Source organism: Apus apus, chromosome 11 (genome assembly GCF_020740795.1).
Source record: "Apus apus isolate bApuApu2 chromosome 11, bApuApu2.pri.cur, whole genome shotgun sequence".
Lineage (NCBI taxonomy): Eukaryota > Metazoa > Chordata > Aves > Apodiformes > Apodidae > Apus > Apus apus.
Genome location: NC_067292.1, coordinates 15,707,671 through 15,732,495, shown reverse-complemented (window position 1 = coordinate 15,732,495; position 24,825 = coordinate 15,707,671). Strand labels below are relative to the sequence as shown.

General features: G+C 36.1%; 1 long non-coding RNA gene across 1 annotated transcript; it reads left to right on the top strand.

Moving 5' to 3' along the window:
• Positions 1–280: 280 nt before the first annotated feature.
• Positions 281–22,843, top strand: LOC127389294 (uncharacterized). Its single transcript, XR_007890609.1, has 6 exons — positions 281–730; positions 3,715–3,767; positions 11,134–11,185; positions 13,024–13,097; positions 17,419–17,621; positions 21,515–22,843. It is a non-coding gene; the product is annotated as an uncharacterized LOC127389294 (long non-coding RNA).
• The last annotated feature ends 1,982 nt before the right edge of the window (positions 22,844–24,825 follow it).

Below are 24,825 nucleotides of genomic sequence, written 5' to 3'. Positions count from 1 at the left end.
TCAAAATGGCCATCTTTTAGAGTTATTAAAAAAGTTCCCAGGGTGTTATCATTTAGATAAGTATGAAACTCAAAACCTACTCTACCAAATCTTGGAGATAGATACTGCAACTTTTAGTAATTTTTTTTAATTGCAGTAATTTCTGAGGTTAAAATAAATGCCAATTTTCCATTTTCCCAGTAAATGCTGCTGTGAATCTGTTTGTATTTTGACTCTTGGAGACTTTCTTGCACAAGGCTGCACACGTCCGTAGGTCTTGAAATTTGCTTATGTGTTCACTGCCAAGCAAGGTTTTGCTACTTCCATAGTGATCAGATATTGGTTTGCTGTGTGTGGAAATGTGCAGTGCAGCACTAGTGAATTTTTCCATATGTATTGCATAAAATAAAAAAATGGTTATCTAATGTAAGCCAGAGCACCAGAAAACAAATTCTACTGTCATATTAAAAAAGGCCATAGTGGAGTTATGAAATAAATAAATAACATGATGATCTTAATAAAACAAATTGCTGTAACTGTTTTAGATAAAGGATTCTTTTATTTCGCTAATGAATTTCTTGAAATAAGAGATTATCTTCTTACACTTAATTATGTATCATATTTGCTCCAGGGTGTAGAAGCTGCAGATACATGATTCAGTCTGTGGGTCAACAAGTACCCGAAGGTGCTGCAGTTAAATCCATTTTCTTTACTTTTCATATGTGATACAAGTCATGAAGTGGAAACTTAAGTAAGTGCTTTCTAACACTGGAGCTCTAAGAGGAGTTCTCTGAACTAAGTTGTCCTTGTTTAAATATATTGTTTCTGTTGCCATAGGACAGAATGGACCCATTTTCTTCATTTTCTCTCTGCTCATTTCTTTTTTCTTTATTTATCCTTATAAGGAGAGAGAGTTAAATAAATTTCTTGATATTATAAAGTATCTTCCTATATTAGGCAGCATGGTATAAGTGATTACAGATTAAAATGATAAGTAGCTCCCATAGGAATTTACTGGGCGTCTTTTGGACAGGTTAGCTCTTAAAAGCAACTTAATTTTAATTAGAATCTGGAAAATTGTATTTAAATAGAACACACAGTCATTTATGATATTTCATACAATCTAACTTGGACCACATCTCATCATCTGGATAGACTAAATTTAATGTTGTTCATCTGCACAGACTGCTTTTCCTTGAGTTAAAATATCATATGTAAAAATTACCGGAAATCTCTGCCTTATGATCGCGTAAGGAAATTAAAGAAGCTGAAGAGGGTTATTATCAGTTATTTAGGGAAACTTTCTGAGTGATGAGAAAATAACTCTTAGCACATTGGTTTAAAAAAAGTTTATCTCCCTACAGACAATTTTGTGTTTTATAAATTACTACAAAATAATTGATTCCAAAATGAGGTAAATTAACAAACTCATCTTAACATTAAGTACATTTATAGTCCAAGTCCAACTGAAAGAAACCATTTATAATAAATAGGGTATATTCTGTTTCTTTTCTGAGAATCTGTCACCATGCAATAAACCTAGATATTCCCAAGTGCTTTTATTATTAACATGTTAATGGTATCAGCAAATAATTTTCCATCTGAAAATAATCTTCATGACAATTACTTAAATATAAAAATTAAATACATAGGATGTGTATCTGACCCAGCTAAACAGTAGTTTGAATTCTATTTTATATTCAACTTCCGTGTCTATAGTCAACATAAATGTATTGTACCTGGAAGTACCAGCTAGTTCAAACTGAGATACTTGTCCCATCATTAAGTAAGGTAACGTGAACTGAGAATTGTACAACTTTACTGTACAATCAGAAATTAACTTTCATAAATGTGTAGTAAAAAAATTTGACAATTAGTTCATGCAAATCTGTGAGTTTCTCAGATGTTTACCAGAAGTTAACCTCTGTCTCAAAATAAACTAATGTACCTGTTCTTTTCACATAAATTAAAAGCTATGAAGTATTTGCGATCAATTGCTATCTTTTAAATATCTTCTGGTTCATAAGTATTAGAGTGTTGGCCAAGAAACTATGTCATGTGAATACAGAAAGCAGTATATGGGCTTGTAGTTACCTTCAGCTGCAGACATAAGAAGGGAGTGAAGTGACCCAATCCCATCCCGTAGTGCAGTGCAGGGTCCCTTTTTCTACTTCCTGCTTGTAAGCTGTGCTGTTCCTTCCCTTTTATCTCTCTGGCTCCCTAGAGAGTGGCCTTTGGCCATATGAACTTTTTGGTAGCTCCTGGAACCAGAAAGGTTTGTGTTTTCATTAACTTTATTTAAAAAATAAATAAATTAAAAAATAATTTAAAAAACCCAACAATAACAACAACAGCTATTAGTCATATTATTCTAAAATTGTTTCTAGTTGTTAGAGCTCTCCATGTTCAGACCTAGATTCCAAATGCCAACCCAATAGCAACACTCCCTGCATATATATTTTGACTTCCAGATCAATAGTGATACCGGATGTTTCTTGGAGTTTGAAACAGGCAAAACATCTTGAGAAGTATGAAAGAACGTAGTGTTTCAATATTTCTTCTTGTTTGTTCTGTGGAGGTGTTTGTTTTGCTGCAAGGAATCAAGAAATACTTTGGTTTTGAACAAGTGAGTTATAGGAAAAAAAAGGGTTCATTATACTCATGAACTCTGTATTGTTAGCCACAGTGATAACTATAGACATATTTTATTTCTATAAATAGTTCCTCTTTTATCTAACATCTTTCAGTCAGATGGTACTCTTCTCCCTCCTTCCTTCCTCACTGAGATTTCTACAATCCATATTTCAGCAGTATGTTTTATATGTAATACAATAAAATCCACAAAATGTTCTGTTGCCTTGCCTTTTAGTACAGTAGCCTAAAATTATTAAAGGAATAATGTGTGTAGGGGATGATTAAGAATAGTCTGGCTTGGATTTCATTTTCTAAATTAATTCAGCTGGACTGGCAGCCCTGGAGGTGCCCTTAAGCAGAGAAATGGTTAGAAAAGTTTAGGTTAGCTAATAATTGCAGGACAGAATAAAAGTAGAACAACTGTTTTTCTTTCTGGATTTTTGAGAACTGAATCAGTTCATCATATTGAGAAACCAGGAAAACAGTGGGCGTCTCATATTGTTTTTTCTGAAAATTAAAACCTCAGCAATGTAAAAACGTTGAAAATCCTCTAAATATATTCTACAAAATTCCAAACTTGCATTGCTAAGAGGGTATTTACTTATGTTAGGGCTCCATCTACAGACATGAGGATGAAAATGTTAAAATTCACCGCGAGTGTTTCTACTTCTGGGGCTTCACTGCTTCATCATGTTTAATACAATAAACTCATTTTATTTTTATTATGATAAAGTCTAGCAGGCACTGAGAATCTTACCATATAATCTCATTCATACATTTATCAAGTTCCATTTTTTAAATGTTTGCCATTTCACTATTACAGCTTGAGAGGCTCTTCAAGAACATTATTCCTCAGATGATGAGCACCGCTCCAGTATTTTCACTCTAAATATGTTAGTGGGTTTCTTGTATTCTCTTGATTTTAAGCCACTGTTGATCCTTGATTGGATGTAATCGTCACCCTTGATTTAAGATAACAGTAAAAACAGTTAAAATACTTAATGTATCTAAAAAACTGATACATTGCTCTTGTATTTGGTACTTTTAGCCATCCACGTATGCATTGAAATTTGACTTAGCTCTTCCATTTCTTTGGAACAGTCAACCAGAAGAGAAAACAGCTGTTTGTGAGGAAAATTGAAGCAGAGCAATATGTAAGTGCAAGTATACTTATTCCTCTATTACTGTCTTTATGCTAATCTGTTGAATATTTAATCTTATATAAATAAGAACAAGTGAACAAAAAACAGCCAAATCTAGTCTTTCACTTATAAAACAAGTAGAAGTAGATAGTAAATTAGGGGAAATAAATATAAAAAATGGCAATAAAAAGGCAGGCTAAACATGGGACAATCCAAAGCAGTGACATGGTGTACTGGAAGTCTCACACTGAAGGAAATAGACACATGAAGTTGATAGGATGAAGCTTAGAGATACAGAGATCAGTCGCACAGTTTTTATGTATGAACAGTTAATCTGTACTAATGTACTAGTTTTGCTAGCAACTGCTTAGTAGCAGCTAAGAAATGCATGGAATAGCAGACATTTTCAAATGACAAAACCCATTTGCTAGTGTTCTTGTGGACCTGAAACTGGAATTGTTGTGTTTCTGTTTCCTGAATGTTTGTGACAAGTAACGAATGTTAAGGAAGGAAATGAGTTGCAAAATGAGAACAAGCAGGTCTAGCAGATGCTGCTATAGAAGAATAATGTAAAGAAAAAGGAGGTTGATGATGACACAAAAAAGATCTTTCTTGACTAGTTTCATTGCAGTGCTCTCCACTTCAATGAGGAACACTAAAGAAACTATCCAGTTAAAAAATCAGGAGTAGTGGTCTAAACAAACAAGGCTGAGCTAATCCAAGTTTGAAAATACAGGAGAAACAGTTGTTAGTGCAGTTATCTCACCAGTTGCCAATAGGGGGAAGGGGAATTACTTTACAATTCTTAGGCATAAAACGCACTCACCGCTCAACTAAAGAAAAAGCTTGTGCAACTAGATATTTGGCAGGCTATAGGAAATTCAGTAAAATACTTTGGAAGGGTTTGTGTGTTGGGTTTGGTTTTGTTTTAAATCACAAGTAGATAATACCCTTACACTGTGCCAGGTTTCTGTTGTTCTTCTAGAGTGGATCGTAAAAAAGTTATCAGCAAATAGAGGAAAATGCTTAGATAGAAGGACAAGATCTGTGGTCAGTTAAAGTGATGGCTTTTTGTCTTATATTGTTGTGTCACCGTGTTTTACAGCCTTACAGAATATTGTTGTGCTCTTTATTTCCAGCCTAACTAAACAGTATCTTGATGCATGCAAAATTTTGATGAGCAGAAGCAAATGCATTTATAAACACAGTGATCTTACAGTTTGAATTTAAAATTTAATCCAAAGAAATATTCATAGCTTTGAAAACAAGTGCATTATTTTGAGTATACAATCAGCGAGGATAAATTTTCACAATAAAAAGAAAGCTGAGGCTGTCCAAAACTTGCCAGCTCTGTGGATGCCCACATATGTTTAGAGTTTTTGGCCTCCTATTACTAAAAGTTCATTTGTAGGTTGGCCAGAACAGCAAAACCACTACATAAGTTTGGTAAAGAAAGGAAACCATTTCAGTGATCAGCAGTGTATGATTTAGCATTTTGAGAGTCAAAGAGGCTCTTATGATTGCTCCTGTTTTAGTCTCCCTGTGTTTCAAAAACCCTTTCATATTGTGCACAGCTGCTAACACTTACAGTTTGGGGATAGTGTTGACACAGGAACACAAAGGGTTTGAGATATTGATAGCTTATTACCAGGGTGGGAAGTCAGGGGGAGGACATGTGTGGGTAGGAGTTTTCCAAAGACAACCTATTGCAAAAGTAACTCATTACTATGGTTAAAGGCTATTTTCTTAGTTGGAAACTTTTGATCAGGATAGACCGTGCATCTCAGTCAATGATTCTGTAGGTTCAGGTATTCTGAGGCAACCTTGCCCAGCAGTTACAGATCTATCACACTGTGCTGCAGATTTGAACACAATCACAGTAATGCTGTTGTTGCATTCGTATGGTTTTGATTGCAAGTTGCAAGTATTTCCACAAACAGGAATGAGTGAACTCGGTAAAAAAAAATAAAAAATATAAAAGCCTTGTATACTCTAGACCCGTGAGTTGCTGAAACTGCAGACAGAATCTTGACAGTTGTCCTATATATGAGCAAGCAGTTGATAAACTGCTTACTTGAGAAAGTATCTTTATGAGTTATTGCAATAAAAGCTTATTGTTCACAATGTGAAATATGATATATTCTACAGGATATGAGAAAGAGTTGATGGTGGCAAGGATGGGGAATTGGTGTGCACCAATAAATTTGGTTGGAATATCAGATCACAGGACATATGGAAAGATTAGCAGAATAGGGCTCCTCTGTGGGTGTATTTTAATTATGCTGGTTGGGCCTCTCCAGTGATGGGTACCTGTAACACGAGACTGTACTTGATTTCTTGAGAAAAGGGAGTTAACATCATAATTTTGAAACTGCTGAACTGCAGGAACTTTAGCAATATTGCACATAATGCATGAATCTGAGCGAGATTCTTGCAGTCTAGCAACTCTGGACATTTTCACAAAATGGCCAATAAGAAATGAAAGAGAAGCTGGTGACACTTGGGCTGAGGCTAAAGACTTAAATTGCTTTAGTGAGTTTGTAAAATTCTCTAGTCTGTAGAGAAAGACAAGTTGTTTGCAATGTGATTCAGATCAGGAATTTAACCAAATTCTGACAGACTGCCTGTTGGGCAGAATCATTTCATTTCAGAGAGAAGAAATCAAGAGAGCTTAGACCACTAGGTTAAGAATTACCTTTGTAAACAGTTTCAAGGGATTTCATAGTGTTTAGCAGTGAACTGAAAAAATACTGTTCTCATGGATGAAGTTTCTAAAAAGGAAAAAAAAACAACCCACACCTAATTTGACTAATGTAGAAACCTTGTAGGTAAAAGTGTTTATTTCTGCAAAAAATTAAAACACTCTAGCAGGTAAGGACACTTAGCTATGCTTTTTATAGTGTCTCCAAGCATGATTTTACAATCCTAGGAGAAAGAAAAACAGGACTCCTTTGAGGGATCCAATATAAAATACTGATATGTGTATATGAAGTAATGAATGGGATACATTGAGTTCCAAGACTTTTAGAGTTATTCATAAGAAGTAGATGATGTGCTAACAAGGATTCCAGTAAAATTGCCTCAATATAATGATTGTATGATGTGCTGACTAACAAAGACTTTGAAATAAGAAGCAAAGAAACAATTTCCATCTGTTCAAAAATGTTGTGCATTCTTTATAAATAAGCAGGATTAAAGGAAAAAACCACCTGATTTCAGCATCTGTTTCTATTCAAATGGAAACAAGTGAAGGTTAGTAAGCTTTTGGCTGTTGGAGTGGTTTGGTTGGGGTTTTTTGCTTATTTTTCAAAACTCGGGTAAGTGAAAATGAGGCACGTCCAATAGTAACAACTTAGTGTTGCATTCATAGAGAGAGAATTTGGATTCCTATTCAAAACATACAGGGTTTTTTCCATGTCAGAATGGGTGAAAAAAAAACCCTCAAAACTTTGAAGCTAAAGAAATTTTGCACAAAATGAACATGTCTGTGTGCTTCAACTGGCCAACAGTGAGTTGCCTTTACCCTCCAGGCTGTTCTTACACTGCATGACAGTCACTTCAGAGAGCTGCAATTTCACTTGGTCACTATGGTACAGGAAAGATCTTCACAACTCCTTTACCCTTCAGGTGTATTTCTGTGAAAAATCTACATGCCCTAAACTGTTGTTAATATTCTGCTTGTGGCAACTCTGATTTTAAAGCAAAACTAAGCCACAAAATTGGTTATCAAGAATGTTAACTGTTTTGTGTGACATTATACTAGTGACAATTGTTTCTTCAAAATCTCCGTTGTCATTCAAATTATACAACTTTGTTGCTTCTTCTATTGGAAGAATCAGCAAGAATTGTTGTGATATTCTCTTAACTTTCTAAAGGTTCATTTCTGTTCTCAAAAAAAAAAAAAAATCGGTATTAAGAGAGTTTTAGGGCATGGACATGTGAATAGGTGCTGCTTTTCACTAAGAAGCTGTGCATATGACCTTAGTTCTTGGAAAATGGAAGTAATTTGCTACTTAGAGAAAGACATTTAAGCTACCCCACATCTATAGATCTAGGTGCTAGTCAGCTTCTTTTGCAGCTCCTGTCATTGCATAGCAGCAGTGCAGTCTTTCTGCTTTAAATATCCATGTGCAAGACATAAAAGGTCCTTTGCCCTCCATTGATAAGAGAGGGCTGTCATGGGGAATACTTGATTTTTTAAAGTTAGAAGTACTTTGCTTAGTAGTAAAATTTTCCAACTGTACTTCTTGTCTAGGTTTGTCAACTTTGGCATAGGTTTTTAAATACATGGCGTGCTGTCAAGCACCTCCATTGCTGTTGAGTAGAATGATAGCTCTGTAACTGTTTACAGTTTTCTGTACTTTTACAGTTGTATGTTTAATGAGGTTTGACATTATCTATCCAGCAATATCACATCTTCCTTTTGCTAGTTATACTTCAGTTAATAATGTCCCATATTAAACCCAATGAAGATGTACTCAAGTTGTACTAAGCTATAACTGCCATTTTACTTGACAAGGCTGAGCTATAAAATATAATATGACTCGCCTGCAAAGGAGGCCAGAGTGGGTTTGGTTTTATTCTTTCTTTTGTTTTAAATATAATATATATTTCTTCTTCCAAATAAGGTAGGACAGGCAGGGAGAAATTATCATGGTTGTATACCCCAGAAAAGAAATGGATAATGCAGTAGTGAACATTAGCATATGTGTTTGCACTTGCAAGTTAAGATCAGTCATAAAAATTTTCATCTTAAATGAATATTTTAATAAGTATGTGCATTTGAACAACTATACAGCTTTATTATCTGAACTGTGGCTTACTCTAATAATATGTAAGTATGAATCTACTTGAAAGATTTCTAATATTGCTATATTAAAATTCTTATTATCAATAAAAATCTGTGGAATAACAAATTATTTTTCCATATGCAAAAATCTTTAGAACTGTGTGGTCTAAAAATGAGACATTTCCAAATAAAATTGAGCTATGCAGAAGAAATTGAGGGAAAAGTCCTTAAGGTGACTTTTAAATGAAAATGAAATGTCTTTTAGTAAGTTTCAGAGGTACAATATTACAGACTAGTAGAATTGTATCTCATTAATTTAAAACATAGATTTTATGTGAGGCTATTTGATTATAATTTGATTATCTGACCCTGTAATTAAAGTTTATTGCCAATTTCAGAGCTTATGTGTAAAATGAACTGGTTTTCTTCAAAGCAATATACAATCCATTGGACTCATTGACTTCTAGTTTTGCATTTAAATGGAAAAGTCTGTTATAACATGACAAACAGGTTCAGTTTTTGATCATTAATCCTGCTAAGCAATATTCATAAATTCAATTTTGAATCAGTTGGAATACTTTTCTTTTATTAGTTTCTGTGTTATTAAATGAGATTGTTTCTGACTAATATATTTCTGGACTCAAACTGTAGCTCCAAGCTGTTATTCAAATCAAATAACATGCCCCTTACTTGTGCCTAGCACTAATAAATGCCAACTTGTGATACATTTGCTGGAGACTGTCACGAATATTAAAGGAGGCAATAATGCCACTAATGTCTCATAAGTAAGCTTATTTTTCTAAAGGGCTGAAATCAGTCATCCTACTGAGGGGGGCAAAGGGGGAAGAACCTTTAAGACTTAAAGCCTAAAGCATTATTTTACTCAGCTAAACATTATTATGGAGGAGGTAAATGGCAGAGAAATTACCAATGGAGAGAATGAAAAATATAACATGTAACTTCTGGTGCCACCTTGAGCAACAGAAATGCATCCACTGGTTAAGCATATGCTGGGTTTAGTAGAATTGCATGTTCATTTGTTTGGAGGCATGTTTTTCTCCCTCTGAGTGTTTGAATTAAAGGAAGAAAAAAATTCCCTTTTGCTGTTATTGTCAACCACCTACTTAAGTTCTTTTGAGATATTACTGGTAATAGTTAGGGGTTTTGGTAGAGAACACAAGTCTAATGTATTGACACAAAATGATCTAGTATATAAACAGAATTAACTTGTCTAAGAAGTCATCCTGCAGTCTGGACAACTTGGGAAGGAGTGTATTGAGTGGGGCTGGGGCTGTGGCTGGAGCCAAGAGCTGTAGTGTGGACCCTGCCTGTATCCTGGCTGGAGAGAAGGGCAATGCTGATGTTTAGGCACAATCATTTTACTTATTTTGCTTTCTCCTATCTCAGAATATTACCCCTTTTTTGTTGGAGGTAAAATATTGATAATGAATGTCCATTCTATGGCTCTGTGTACACTTTGAGCCACACGTTCTCCCTTTGTTTCTCTGGTTTTCCTCCAAATATTTAAAACCTAATTCTTTAAAAAGAGATACCTGTGCTTTATATTTTGTGCAGTATGAGTTCTTAGCTTTCCTACTTTCTCAAAAGTTCCTTGTAATAACCTTTGTCTTTCTATTCTAAAAAGAAAAAAATAAATAACTGAAAGGTTCTAGTAGAAGGACTAATATATTTGGGTTTGGTTCCTGATTTTAACTGGAAAGGATGAAAGAGTTGAGACAAAATCTGATTGTTTTATTATTGCCTTTAGTTTTTATAAACTATTCTGCGTTATGCAGGACTTACTCCAACTTGATTAAGTTTACAAACTGTGACCTCTGCGTTGGCTGTTTCAGAAAGGTGCTCTTTCTTATGGACATCAATAAGAATTTGTAGCCTGGCTGGAATGCCTGTACTACTCACACAGTTATGGCCTCCAGCCATAACACCTTACCTCAGGCATTGATCTTGTCAGAGTTCTTAAGCTAACAGGTCACTTGAGATGAGTCATAAATAGGATACCTGTAAGGAGACACCACTTTACCCTCTGAGCTAGCAGGGAACTCTTGACATAGCACTTTGCTTTTAAGTTTTCAGTTCTCCATGAAAACCAGAAACTCATCATAATTTCTCATCATTAGAGATGTTATTGGACTATCTGGAGCTGAGGTAGAGCTACAGTTCACAGAAGAGATGAACAATACTTGCCTGAAGTATCCTGCAATTTAAGTGATATATTACTTTTTAATTCTAAAATGTTGCATCTCATTTTTTCTGAAGTGCAATGGAGCCACTTGGTTTGAACACTTCTATGTTATTTCTTAAGTGGAAGTAATATTTTAGAAAATAAATGGGTTATATTTTTCTTATTTATATTTTAGCTCTGGCAATGTTTCTTTCCAGTAGTGGACTAGTAGCAAATGTTTGTTCCCCATAAATATTGTGTTAAAATAGTAATATAGTTAAGATCTAAGTTCGGGTTGATGAATGCTACTTGCTGCACCCTTTACTTCAAAAACTTGAATGTTTTCAATCAGGGGTGTAAAATCCATCTTCTATTAATTTGTTTAATGGAATTTTTCTTCCTTCCAGGAGGACCAGCCTTACTACACATTACAATCAATTCTGATTCCACAAAAGCAAGGTAAGAAGACTGTAACCCCAAAAGACTACCTAATATTTGCACACCCTGAAAAGTAAGGTTACAAAGTGAGTCAACCTTTTAATCTGCCCAGTAATTACAGCTCTGCTAATGTCTGGTTTTGCTCAACTTACACACTTGCGTATCCATACTAATTTTGTATAGAATATGCAGACATAAGGTTTTTTAAAATAAAATTGTGTTGCTTCCTTACAATGAACAAATTCGTTTTATCTTCTGTAAAATCTTCTGGTTTCCACTATAAACACCTACATTCTTTTTCTAAAGGGCATCATCATAATTTCACAAAATAAGACTTACATAGCATTTATTTATCCACTCAGTTCTACTTCCCCACTTGTAGAAACTTGTGGTTTTTTTCTTTTCTATGTTTTCAGAAAAATAATAGCTTTGTGTGTGCCCATTACTTAAAATTTAAATTGATGATGTGCACACTTACCATTTCATTGGCATTTCTAAAAGAGCCTGATGTTTAAGGAGGAATGTGCGAAGTGGTAGCCTTCCACACTGAAAAGTGGAAAACAGTGCTTCACCAGTCTCAATCAATTTGATCCTTTTAAGAAGAGGAAATATTTATCTTCATTTCTGTTTTGGGTGTGACAGAAGTGACAGTAATTTTAATATAATATATTTAAGTTTTTTTCAATGGTTGGCAAAGTTTTGAAACTGTTTAGTACTCTAGCTCTTCAAATTGTGATGGAGAACATATTAACATGATGTTCTAATAAATGTCCATACCTCTTTAAATTCCTAGAATAACTTTCAGTAATTATTTTGACATACAGTTTATAGCATTTCAGTAAAATTAACAGAGATTAACACTATTTTCTCAAATCTACTCTCTGTAGTCTCAGAAAATGTCACTGTCGCAGTTAAGTTTGAGTATGTGATTAATATTTTTGTTTCTAATGGTCAAAGGTTTTAAATTTACTCTTAGAAGAAATTGTGCATTCTACATCATAATATGCACTGATTGTAATTATATAATTGTAATTTACACCAAAAGGCTCACAAGTACATTAAGAAAACTTATAAAATTATTTTAAATAGTTAATGTGTCGTTTAAATATAAAATAATTAAGTTCATATATAAATCTTCAATCCAATCTAAAAATTAATCTCATAGTGAAATTTCAGACTATCTCCTAGAGGAAAAGTTTTGGATTTTTTTCTTTTTAGAATGAGATTATTTGAATTTCAATTGACTTCTATAGATATTTGTTTAACTGTGTTGTGGTAAAAATGCTGCTTATCAATAATTAGGTTATAAAGATTATGAAAATCTGGTAATGAAAGTATTTACTTAAATATTTAATGACAAGACTGCATCAACTTCAATACACTTTGAAGAATGTTTGTCACTCTAAAATTGTCTAGGTAGTACTATTTCTTAAACCTGTTTACCAAAAAGAAGAAAAAAAAAAGGTTGATAATTATATTTCAAGTATTACAAAAATCTGAAACCCACAAAGAGCAATTTTAAGGCATGGGAAATTCTTCTGCTGACAGTTCTGGGTTTTTTCTGTTGCTGTCTATACTTTTGCTACGTCTTACTCCAAAATGGTGAAAAACTTGAATCTGTATGAAATGTCATTCTGATTTACTTACAAAACAGAAATTATTAATGAATTTCCAAGAACAGGACTAGGCTAGTACAGTAATTTATTTTACTGAATACCCTAATTGTGGAATTAAGGTCATCTCATGCTTTTAAATGATAAATGATCATGCTATTATAACAAATGGATTGTACAGCAAATTATAATGTTATATCAAATGGATTTTGTACTAAATATTCTCTTGTGTTTTGGTTTTTTTAGTCCATACCCTTTGGACTGCTCATTAGAGTTTGAAGGGCTCACACGGTGAAAAATATACCTTTGATACCTTTCATGTAAGTAAGTTATAGAGGGATTAAGTATTTTTATTATCAAGCATCAGTTATTCTGAGCATGTCAGCTTTTGGATGCCTCTGCTGCTGTTTACTCGCATAGTTAAAGTTAAGCACAAAATTTGTAGGAATCAGCTCAGAGTATGCAGACCTTGCAAAGTGGGTCTCTCTGAAATATGTCCAAATGCATATTCAAATCAGTAGTACAACATAAATCAGAAATGCTTTCCATATTTTACAGTGTACTTGCTATGACAAGAACAGTTCTGCTCGGATACAATTCTTTTTCAAAGAGTGAAAATCCTCAGCTTGATGGTGCTTGATGGCAAAAGAATGTTAACTGAAGTGTGGCATAATGCTGTTGCTTGTTCACATTCAAATTTAAAATAATAAAAAAAATTGAGTGGAGGAAAGAGAACTATTTTTCACATGGTTTATCCACTTGAACAGTTTCAACTTGCAAGCCCAAATTTATTCATGATGTTAGTGCCATTATGGCATGGGTGATTTTATCCCTGATGCTTTTCTTCCATGGGCGTTGCTGTCAAACCTCCCCAGTCCCCTTGGTTAATTCATTCCATGTGACAAAAGTAATTATCCTAAGTTTGACACTGGCTGCAATGATGTGAAACTTCGGAATCTGTGCAGCTATGATGTCATAAGGGAGTTATTAATGTAAGAATGGCTTATATAGAGGCCTGAAGGGCCATGTCAATTAATCACATTCCTTTATGAAAAGTATTGATTTAATCATTCTCATGGTAGGCCTGTCAGAAATGAAATGTCCACTGCAAATACAAATGTGTAAATGGACATCCCAGCAAAAGGCAGCAATCTTTCCAAGTAACATTTTACATTATTCAGATCATTCCACTTGTTTTCCTCCTCCTCTTGCCCCCAGCCTGAGTATGTTATTGATATAAAGGTTGAAGCTCAGGCAGCTTAACTGTTATGTGGAATGACCTTTACTTTTAATATTAATATATTATTGTAAAGTCTGAGACTCATAAATGCAATTTTAGAATTCATATGAAATGCCATGTGCTGAACCTATTGCAACTTTTCCTCTAGTCCTGTGGCAGGTTGCAAACTATGCGAATTAATATGCATCATATTCTTTCACCTTTATTTACTTAGAGAGGTTTGCCAAGCAACTTTATCAAGAGTAACATTATCAAGAGCTTTCCTGCAAGCCTCTTTATCATATTCACATCCGTGTCTGCTCGACACTTGTCACTGTCAATCAAATCGCAATAATACGCAGATGATTTGCTCATTTGGTTTAATAAAATCTCTCTGCTTATTTGCACTGCAGTCATTATGCCACATAATTGCTCTGCCGCTGAGGTGAAAGGCAGCCAGTTGCCTGGGGGATAAGAAGAGACTATTGCTATATGAAGGATTTGTTTCTTTGCCTCTGTCTCTCCCTAGTCACTCATATCCCTAAAATTAATATTGTATTTGAATCCAGCCCTGCTATTCTTATGCAGGCTAACATTGTTATTACTTATTATTTGGATGTGAAGTCATTTATTTTTAGTTTTGATGTCCAGGCTGTCAAGCTAAATTTCATTGTGTACTGCCACATACAATTTTTAACTGCCATATAAACTCGATTCAAAATCCAAATTATGAAGAGAACATGTTCAAAGGAATGGCCTGACAGGAAGTATAGCTACAATTTTTGTTTTCCAGGAAATCAAAGTATAGATCTTGTTATTGTTCTGTGGTGGAGATATGTGCAGTTTTCATACTTAATAATCTTTTTTGTATTGGCTGGACACTGTGATTCAGAAACAGAAAAAAAAGGGGGCTATTTATGCATATGAGCAGCCCTTAGGGTGCAAAGCAAAGGCGTTCAGGTCCAGAAATGATATAGCACAGGACTAGCTCAACTTAGTGTTGTAAATTCGTGAATGATTTGTACTCCATTTTCCAGTAGATTCTACTGTGACAGATGGTGGAAGTAAAAATGAGGAATCTATCCATGTAACACAAACCTTAGCTCCTTCACTGCACAGTTAATACAGCAGCCATTGCCATGTGATAATAGTAATGATCCTGTATTTTGGGGGTCATTCCATCTCAGTGGTATACTCAATTAAGAGCCTAAAATAAATGTATTTTTAAATGTAGTCCAAGCCACAAGTACTTAATTGCTTATTTTAAAGAAAAAGAAAAAAAAAAAAACCAACAGAGTAAAATTGCCTCTGAGAGAATTAGTCAGTGTTCAGCTTCCTTCTTTTTATTCCAAGTTCTGCACTGAACTTCACCGGGCCTGTTGGTAGGTCAGAGGATGTACTAATATTTGAAGGCAGTTGAACGTGAGGACATTTTTTTATTTGTATAAACTCCATCTAATAGCATTCAGATATAGGAAGAGAGTGATTAGTCATAATATTAATGGGGGATAGTTTCTTTAGCTGCCTGAGTTCAGAAAGTACACATTTAAATAGAAGAGCCCATTAACTCAGAAGTCAGAAAAAAAAGGACTAATAAGTCACTTCTGGCCTTTGTGGTAGGCCACTACGTTTCATCCAGTCGATGTGATATTGACCCCAGTAGCTAGGTAAAACAAATTTATACTGTGATCTTTTCAAACCCATTTTGAAGAAATGAAGAGATAAAAAATAACTCAGTAGTTAGATGAAGTGGTTAATCACTCTCGCTATTAAAATATTTACTGAATGTCTTATTTGAAATAGGTTCTTGTTATGGCTTTCCACTCTAAATTAAAAAGATATTTATCTCCCAGCATTTTCTCTCTCTCTTCTAATTGAGGTGGAGGGAGATCTATGAGCAGGGAAGGGAGATGGGAGGGTTTTCTCCTAAGTTTGAGAGTACTAAAGACCTTTCCACCAGTCTGTGTGGCTGTTAGAGTTTACATGGCATTTTTTTTCCCTGTGGAATACCATTCCTCATCCTGTCTTCTTCCATACTGTAACTTCACTTTCATATTGTGTTCTGACCCAAATAGCTGTTCCTTATAGACCAGCTGTTGCTACTACTTTGCAGTACCTGGTGTAGACAGATGATGAAACTGAAGCTCCTGTGAGGGAAGGCAGGTAATAGAACAGCTTGCTCAGGAGGGTTGTGGTGTCTCTTCATCTTTGGAAACAGTCCAGACCTATCTGGATGCAGAAGTGAGAAAAAAAATCTTTACTTCAGATCAATCACAAAAACACTCAAAGAGGGAGGAATGAGAGTTTAATTTTCCTGTCCTTACGGTAGTTGTTGATCCTTTCTAATCTCTAATATTAAAAAGATTTTAATTCTAAATACCCTTATTTTGTTATAGGCGCTGATGTGGCTTTATTAAATGTAATGAGTGTTTGAAGGAATGTTAACTATTGTATGCTTAATGGTTTTCTCACATGGAAATACAGCTGTTGTGTTACTATTGTTTTAATGTTGTCTCACCCTCTGCCTTTTGTATACAGTCCGTTTCATGTTCCTTTTTAAGAGCATGCTTATGCCATTTACAAGGGAAGTAGCAACCGTCTTAAAAATAAATTGTTGCCTGTATATTTTTCTTTTACAGATATCTTCGTTTCAGACAAATCATTTTTAGGAGTTGATAGGATGTTCAATTGTGTGTTACAGCAAATGAAAATAAGTTTTTCTAAAAGTACAGTGCTTAGGTGTGCAGCTGCCATAATTACTTAAGTAAGCTACTGGTGTGTTTGGATTAGCACTTTTTGCATTTGTATACACAGACTTGTGCATATACATACACACAGACTGAGGTTGTCATAAACTAGTAGAAGCCTGGGAATTTCCTTCCAGCCCAAATACCCAAAGCACATGCCTGTGCTCCAAACTTAAGTGTGCAGGATTTTTGGAGGTACTGAAAAGAAAAATTAATTTATAATTACACAGCCTGTACTGAAATAATGAAAAGTAATTTGATTGTGACAGTAGCTCTTTGCCTGGTTATTGAATAAGTTACTTGACTTTTTTCAGCAATATGCCCTGCTATTAATTGGAACCAATATATAAAATAACACAGAAAATACTGCATCACGGAACATTCTATCCAAGATTTTCACAAGAGAGAGAAATCTAATATTATACCTTGCTATTAATTAACATTAGATTTACTATCTGAAAGAAGGTGTTTAAAAGTCTGCAAAATGAGACATTATTATCTTTGTATAGTCTCATTCTCATAATCTTCATTTTCCAAAGGCATTAAGGGACTTTATATTTGCAAAGTGGAAATTAGGAACGATAATTAAGATGAAAGTTTTATTTCATAGAGGAATTCTCATGATGTTTGGAAATGCTCAGTTTAAATCTAATCTAGTTCACACTTGCTTTTTAGAGTGAAATGCTACGTAATAAAGGGAAACCACAAACTGCCAAGCCATGTTTTGAAACTGCAGAGACACTCCTTGTGTCCCTTAAAAAAGAAGAAAAACTAAACTTCCCAGCATCTTGTGATTTTGGAAACTGTGAAATGGATAGAAGATATGACTGACTGAAAGGACTCAGTACCTTGAGGAAACGGAAAGAACTGAATGGAAGGTAAAAATTTACACTAACTTAAATGAAAAGGTTTCAGGTAGCAACAAAAATTCAGCTGAAATAAAAAACACTTGAAACAGGTATGGTTAGAGATGTTATGTTGAATATTTTATTGCCAACACAAGCTCTTATTCATAGATGAAGTATCTCAATTGAAATATGGTTGAAGTTAACAGAAATTTTATCCAGATTTTTAATTGGTTTGTAATGTGCCTAGAACATTAATTTGTGACTAGTCAAATTGGTTGTGAATAGTCAGAATTAGGAAGCAGGCTGATGCTTCTATATCTTGCTTATGATGCAGTAGAAGCTACCGATAAGCTTATTTGAATTTAAATCATCTCCTTCTGAGCAGTTATTTTATTTTCCATATACCAATATTTGTTTGTTGTTTGGGGTTTTTTCTGAGGCTTTTCAGCTGTCACTGAATAGATAGCCAGATCCTCAATCCAATTGCATTTCCAAGATAGATAGCCATCTAAGTCAGTGTTCTGCTTGCTTCTCTCTCGCTCACGATAAGGGATCTGTTTACAGTGGAACCAAACTGTTACTCTGTTTTCCCAACCACTCACCAGCTCAGCTTGTGTTGGCTAAAAACTGGAGAACAAAACTGAGACATAACCAGCTCCAACATGTCTGTTTCCAGTGGAAGAATGACTGTACCTAAATGTAGGATGCACAGCCTGTGGGAAGAGGCTAGGCTGTTAGTCTTCTAATTCTCTTTGTGTTCAGCTTAGCTTTACAAAGAGCTAAACGTAGTCATTGTTCTCTTTATATACTCTATGCAGTATTTCTGTTTAGTTTAAGCCAGGAATATATACAGAATATAGAACTGTCAAAAGACTGGGAGGTGAAAGAGGTTTTTCTGAGTTTTCAGTCCTTTATGTTTGCAAACACAGCTTCTCTGTCCCAAGTTATAAACTTTGAGTAAGTAATGTTGGCTCTAGTTTCTATTTGGAGGAATGGAGGGAAGAAAAACAATTTTTCTCACAAACTTTTCATTTATTGGAATAGTGAGGTCACCAACCTCATGTGTTAGACTGCTTGACAGGGCAGGTAACTGAGATTGGCTTCCCAAGGGGCTGGAGGAGCCCTAAAGAAGACAGGGTATTATGGCATGGTTTTGAAACATGGGCTATAAGGTGATGCTAAGTGGCATTCTGTTTATTTAAGCAGATTTCTTTCTGCATGAGGGCTTATTAGATGACTTGTTCATGTCCTGCTTTTTCTTTCTGCCTTTGAAGCGAGTACCCCAGTATTGTTTCATACGGTTGAGATGTGTTTGTGTTTTTCTAGCTGAGGAGAGATAGAGGGTGCCAGAGGCTATCGGCTGTCAGGTGCTTTCACGGCTTCCCCCCCAAGTTTAGAGGAGTTGTTGAATAAGACCGAGGGCTCACACGTGGCTTTTGCCTTCACAGAGGAACGGCCGCTGTGGGACCAGAGTGGTAGTTAGAATGCACCCCCACCAGGCTCACAAATTCACAAAATCACAAAAAAAAACGCTCACCGTTAGGGCTCAGGCTCGCTCCCTGGGGCAGGCAGGCAAGCAGGCAGAGTCCCGGCACCGGGCTCCGTATCAGGGCAAGTCCGAGGAGCAGCAGGGGGGTGTCCCACGCAGGAAGCGTCCGAGCAGGCTGCGCCTTTTTACCTGCTGCACTCACCGCCTTTTTTACCCCAGTGACCCCCCCTGTCCAGTCAGTGTCACTGTCCAGAGCCAGTTGGCATCCGTGAGCCCCAAGTTAGGGCGGTAACTAGCAGGGGCAATGCATAACTTGTCCATCCTTCCTGCCTTGTACCACATCTGTTGTTTTGCTTTCGTTTGTCCTTGAGCAGCGGGCCTGTTTTGGTCCCTTAGCTGGGAATAATCAGCAGAAAGCCTTTGCTGACTTGAAAAGCATTTTGTTTAGACTTACGTGGGGAAGAAGAACTGTTTCCCACATCTCAGCCCATGGCTTTTAAGGCAGCAGGCTATAATTTGAAGGGCTTTTTATGTTCATTAATACATATTTTCTTTAGATTCCTGTCCAAATCCTTCTCCTCCTCATTTGATCCTTCCCCTCCTTGGGTGTTGAATACATGTCAAAATGAGGGAATAATTCCCAAACAGCATATGCAATAATACATCTATTGATCCAGTGTGAACTATTAATGACCATTATCTTTAACAGGTGAGTAATAGTGAGTGTTAATAATACTTTGCAAACATCAAAATTACAGAATATTCAACCTAGATTGAACTCTTACTAACATATTGGGCTCTTACTACTCCTAATAATCATTAAACCTCTCTTCTCTTAGTTACCTGTCCTCTTTCTCACACAGAGAGGACATTGTTCATTATTTCTCTAACTGTCAGATCTTGCTAATTTCTACTGATGTCTTCTGGACTGAAGAGTCCTAGATTGTCTGTTTGGGACCTTATTAGTTGAGATAGGTAGACACGATCTATGGTAGCTTTTCACAGCTGTTTTCTGTTGAATGTGATAGCTGCTTTTGCATATTTGCCCCCTCTCTCCAGTCTTTCCTCTTCATATTCAGTTCTTTGATCAGTCATGCACTAAGTTTTTTAAATATGCAGCTTTTTAAAACTACCAACCACTTACATACCTGCTTAATATGTCACTTTACTAGGAGAGTAATAAGAAGATGAAAGGAGGAAAGTGACTTTTGTGTAGAAATCTGGCTTAAGGTGTGAGTGGAGGAAAAAAAAAGTCCTACTTCATTATGTCTTATTATCTCTGAAATTGTGTAGGTATTTTTCAGTCAACAAATTAATTTTCAGATAGAAAAATCACAGTTATGAATTGTTTTCAGTCTGCTTTTCACTCATCATCCCATTACAGCAAAAACTGGAGTTCGTAATGGTACTGGGGAAACTGCTGATCAAAGGTTGTTTACATGGACTGTGTTCACTGATTTGCCAAAGTTGTCTCATACAGATGCACTTTAATGACTATTCTCTTCAAAACTGCTTTTTCAAGAAGATTCTTTAATCTGATTACTCCTTAATCTTAGTTATTCTTGAGTGTGAGATTACTTATGTATTTGTTTGAAAGTATGTTTTACATGATTATGATTCAAAATGTTCCATGAAAGGAAGGTACTGCAAGAAAAAAACAAAACAAAACAACAAAACAAACACAAAAACCCCTCACTCATAAGGAAATAGTAATTACAGTTCTAAGACTAATAAACACCCTCTGAAAAATCTCTAAAGAATGTCTGTAAAAGCCCAAAATGAGGAATTTTAATTCATTAATAGACGTAAAGAGGTAAGAATTAATTCAGGAACCATTAACACAGCCAGTTTCTCATATTGTTAAATACATTGACAGCCATGAAAATGTAAATACCTTAAAATGTTATATACATATGTATGTATTCTTTTTCATATGAAATTACTAGATAGATAAGTGGTTTCCTATGGGGAATAAATAGATTTAATAGTTCTGCCCCTCTGTTAAAATGGTGGGTTTGCTGCCAACCAAGCAGAGACCATAGCAGGTCCTGCAATTCTACCCTAAGTACTAAGTAACAAATTTTGATGATGCAGTTAGAGCTGTTTTGTCTTACCTCTTCCTCGAGGAAAATAAACATGTAGTCAAATGCAATTTTGTTTGAGTGCATCTATAGCTACATCTGTTTTAGCAATTTCATTGTAATAAAAGCTTTAAGAAAAATAAGTACAACACCTTTAACTGACAGTACAAGAAAAAGTTTCCAGCTTATGCTTGGTTTTAAGAAACTAGAGAAGTATCACACTATTAAGTGTAAGATAGAGGGGGGATTTGTAATCGATTTGCTGTTTGTTTTCAGTCTTATTCCTAAAACACCTGAACTTCTAATTAATCTTTACTCATTGTATCCTTTACTTTCTTATACTGTGTTAACAGGCTTGTCTTGTGCTGAAGTAAGTCTGGATGAAACTGAGAAAAACGGTACGTATTTTCAAATCCCAGTAGAGCTGTGTGCCAAAGCAGCCTAAGAGACCCATATCCCAGCACGGATCTGGGCAGCCTTTTCTGTCGTGCTCTGTAGACCTGTATGGGAACTGCATGGGAACTGGTATTTCAGGTAATTAGTTTTGGGGAGCCCTTCCCAAGTTAAATACCTTTCTGATATATACTTGGGCGTTACCTAGCAAGAAGGGCCAGAGGCATTCAGTAGCTGTAGCCTTACTGAAACATCTGTTCCAAGCAGTTTACTCAGATGTTGTTTGTACTCCTGTCCTACAAGAATGATGAGACAACTGTGACATGATAATGTCCTCCTTGGACAACTTCTGTTGTTGTGCACTGTGAAATAACCTCCTTCCATTTACTGCTTCATATATGCATTTAAAATGAAAACACCTATTTTAAAATACTATTTCTTTTCATAAACATATTTTAGAGATCTGATAATTTCTCTCTCTCTTGGTTAATGAAAGCTTATGTCCTGTTTTCAGCAATTTCACATATGCCGTTCAGTAATTATGCAAATACACCAGCATGAAGAAATTTAAAATAATCCTGCAGAGTACACCATTTTCACAAAGGTAACAAAAAAAAAAAGTATCTAAATTAGCTACTTGATTGTTTTTATTTTTAATTAGATTGTTCTATGGCATGTTGCTAGTACGTTCTTCTGGTATACAAATCAGGAAGAGACGGCACTTGAAAATACAAAAAGGATGTTTGGGATTTTAACCATGTTTGTAATTTGGCTTTTTTGCTTTGAAAAGGAGAAATACCATCTTTAACCTTTGCATTTTTAGAGAGAAAAAGTCATGTTAATATTGGTAGTTATCAAGTACAGGAATGTTTTGTGTAATTATATAGGTTATTTTTCAAAATTATTTTATTACTCTCCCCATAGAACTACTGGGAACTTCAGAGGGAGGTAAGGGTAGATATTGGAGATATATATGTGGGAGATAAAGTATTTGTTAAGAAGCATACTAGGCCTGATAATTTCCTATTGTCATATAGCCTGTATTTCAGTCAATAAAGTGTCTTTGCTGTTTATCTGCCTGCGAGTAGAGCAGCTGCATATTGCCACCTCGTGGTGCCGAGCATGCCCGCCAGCCAAGTGCAGACACTTAACTGTCCTGCCTCTTCAGCTCGGATTGCTTCTCAAAACTGCTGCAACCACACCGTGAAATTCTGGCCCAGAATATTTGCACGCTGAACAGTTAAACATAATATTGAATATGCCTTAAACAACAAGGCCATCACAGTCTAACTTCTTCCACAAAGACACTTGTAGGTGCTTGGCTGGTTTAGGTTGTGGATTATGAGTTATGGTTTGGTGGTATGAACATATCTGTTGTGGAAAATCTTGGTCAACACACTTTTTCTGTGCTAGCCTAAAAACATTGTTTTAGATTAAATTCCTTCTGCATTTAGACTTCTGGGTGAAAAAGATAACAAAAATAGGACTAAGAATGTGTAAAGGTTATTTAGACTTCTATTAATTTTGTAATGTTTTCTACAGGTACCAAATCATAGGGAAAGAAACTTTTTGTAAGGTAAGCAATATACAAAAAGCTTTCTAGGCCAGATTATTTTCTTATATGTGTTAAAATACCAATATTTTGTTAAGTAGAATTGATTCTAGAATTCATTTGTCTGAACAAGAAAGGACTCTACCATGTAATTTTTTGTGGCTTCTGTATTTGAGTTTGGCTGGCAGGCCAACTTTCTGCATTCCCCTTCAAAGTCATGATGTTTAAGTTGAGCTGTTCTGGTATTATTGATTTAACAGCATGTAAAGTTTCCTCATGTGTAAAGCTTGCCTGAGGACATCTATTTGGATGGGCTTTGGGTTTCAGGAGCAAAAGAGGGAATAAATTGTACTATGCTGCAGTTGTACAACCAGTACTGTTAAGTGAGGTTCATGCATACACCGCCAGATTTACTACTGCTGTGTACTGAAAGCCCTGCTTTCAGATTTCCTCACTTGATCATACACAGAACAACCTGATACAGTAAATCCAGGGACCTGAAGCAGAGTGCTTTGGTGTTGCAAACCATTGTGTCCAGATTGCAAATAGATAGCTGGCAAAATAGGAAACTTTGGACTTTAGTGGGGCTTGGGGGATTAGCAGTGCTGTCTTCAAAGGCTTGAGAAAGTATTCTTCTCAGTCCTGGGTATCAAAGTCAAAACATTATTCACGTTATGGTTGCTGTCCAGTTTTGCAACATCCTGAACATGAACACTCAGTCAACACTAAAACGTTGCAACATAAGGTCTCTGGCATCTGCATAGCATGTAAAAGAGGATTTGGTCATCATCTGGCATTCCTCAGCAAGGTCAGGACAGGCAAGACACCGGGAGGAATAGTTAGGTCTGAAAATTCCCTGGTGAAGGCAGCCATGTAGGAAAGATTTCTGGAAACACAACCTTCAAAGGAGTGATGGTGGGAAAAGACTTAGAGCAGAAAAAAGTAAATCTATATAGCAGGAAAGAGATGAATAGAAGGAGGTGCCAAGTGACTGCTGCCGCACACAGCAGTGGGAAGGGCGGTGATGCAGGGTAGGAAGCTCTGTGGGAGTTGTGCAGCTCCTCAGCCGTGGGGCAGAGCTTGCACAAGAGACACCGAGGGACAGGAAGTGGCCAAGGGCTTTAGAAAGTGCCACCGTGGTTTGGGCAGCGTTGTAACGGTGTTAGCTGACTGCAGATTTTGCAGTGGCATTTAGAGGTTAGGAAGAAAGGAGAAGGTTACAATCATTGAGACAAAGTGATAACCTTAGTGTGATATTTTGCTCATAGCTTAGGGATTAAAAAATAAAGAAATAAAAATCCCCCGCCGTATTGTTTTTTTTCGTTTCCTCTGTAATTTTTATAGCGGATACAGCCTGGATTTTGTTGTCATCCTCCAGGCCTTGACAAGTTGCCCAAGTGGGGGTGTAGCGCTTTTGTCATGGTTCTGCTGGGCTCAGAAAGCCGAAACGAAAACTGAGTTAGGTTTTTTTTTTTCTTGTCTGGCTCCTTCCCTCCAGCAGCTTCTTGGAGCTGCATCCCGCACGCCGCCAGCCGGCGCGGCAGCCGCACACGGACCCAGCGCGGCAGCCGCACACGGACCCCGCGCAGCCCCCGCCTCGGCCCCATCCACGCCTCGTTAACCCTCCTTAGAATTAGCTAGAGCCCGCCCCCGGGCCCGCCAGCCAATCGCGCGCCTCGCCGCTCCCCCCGCCGGCCAATCAGCGCCCGCCCTTTCCCT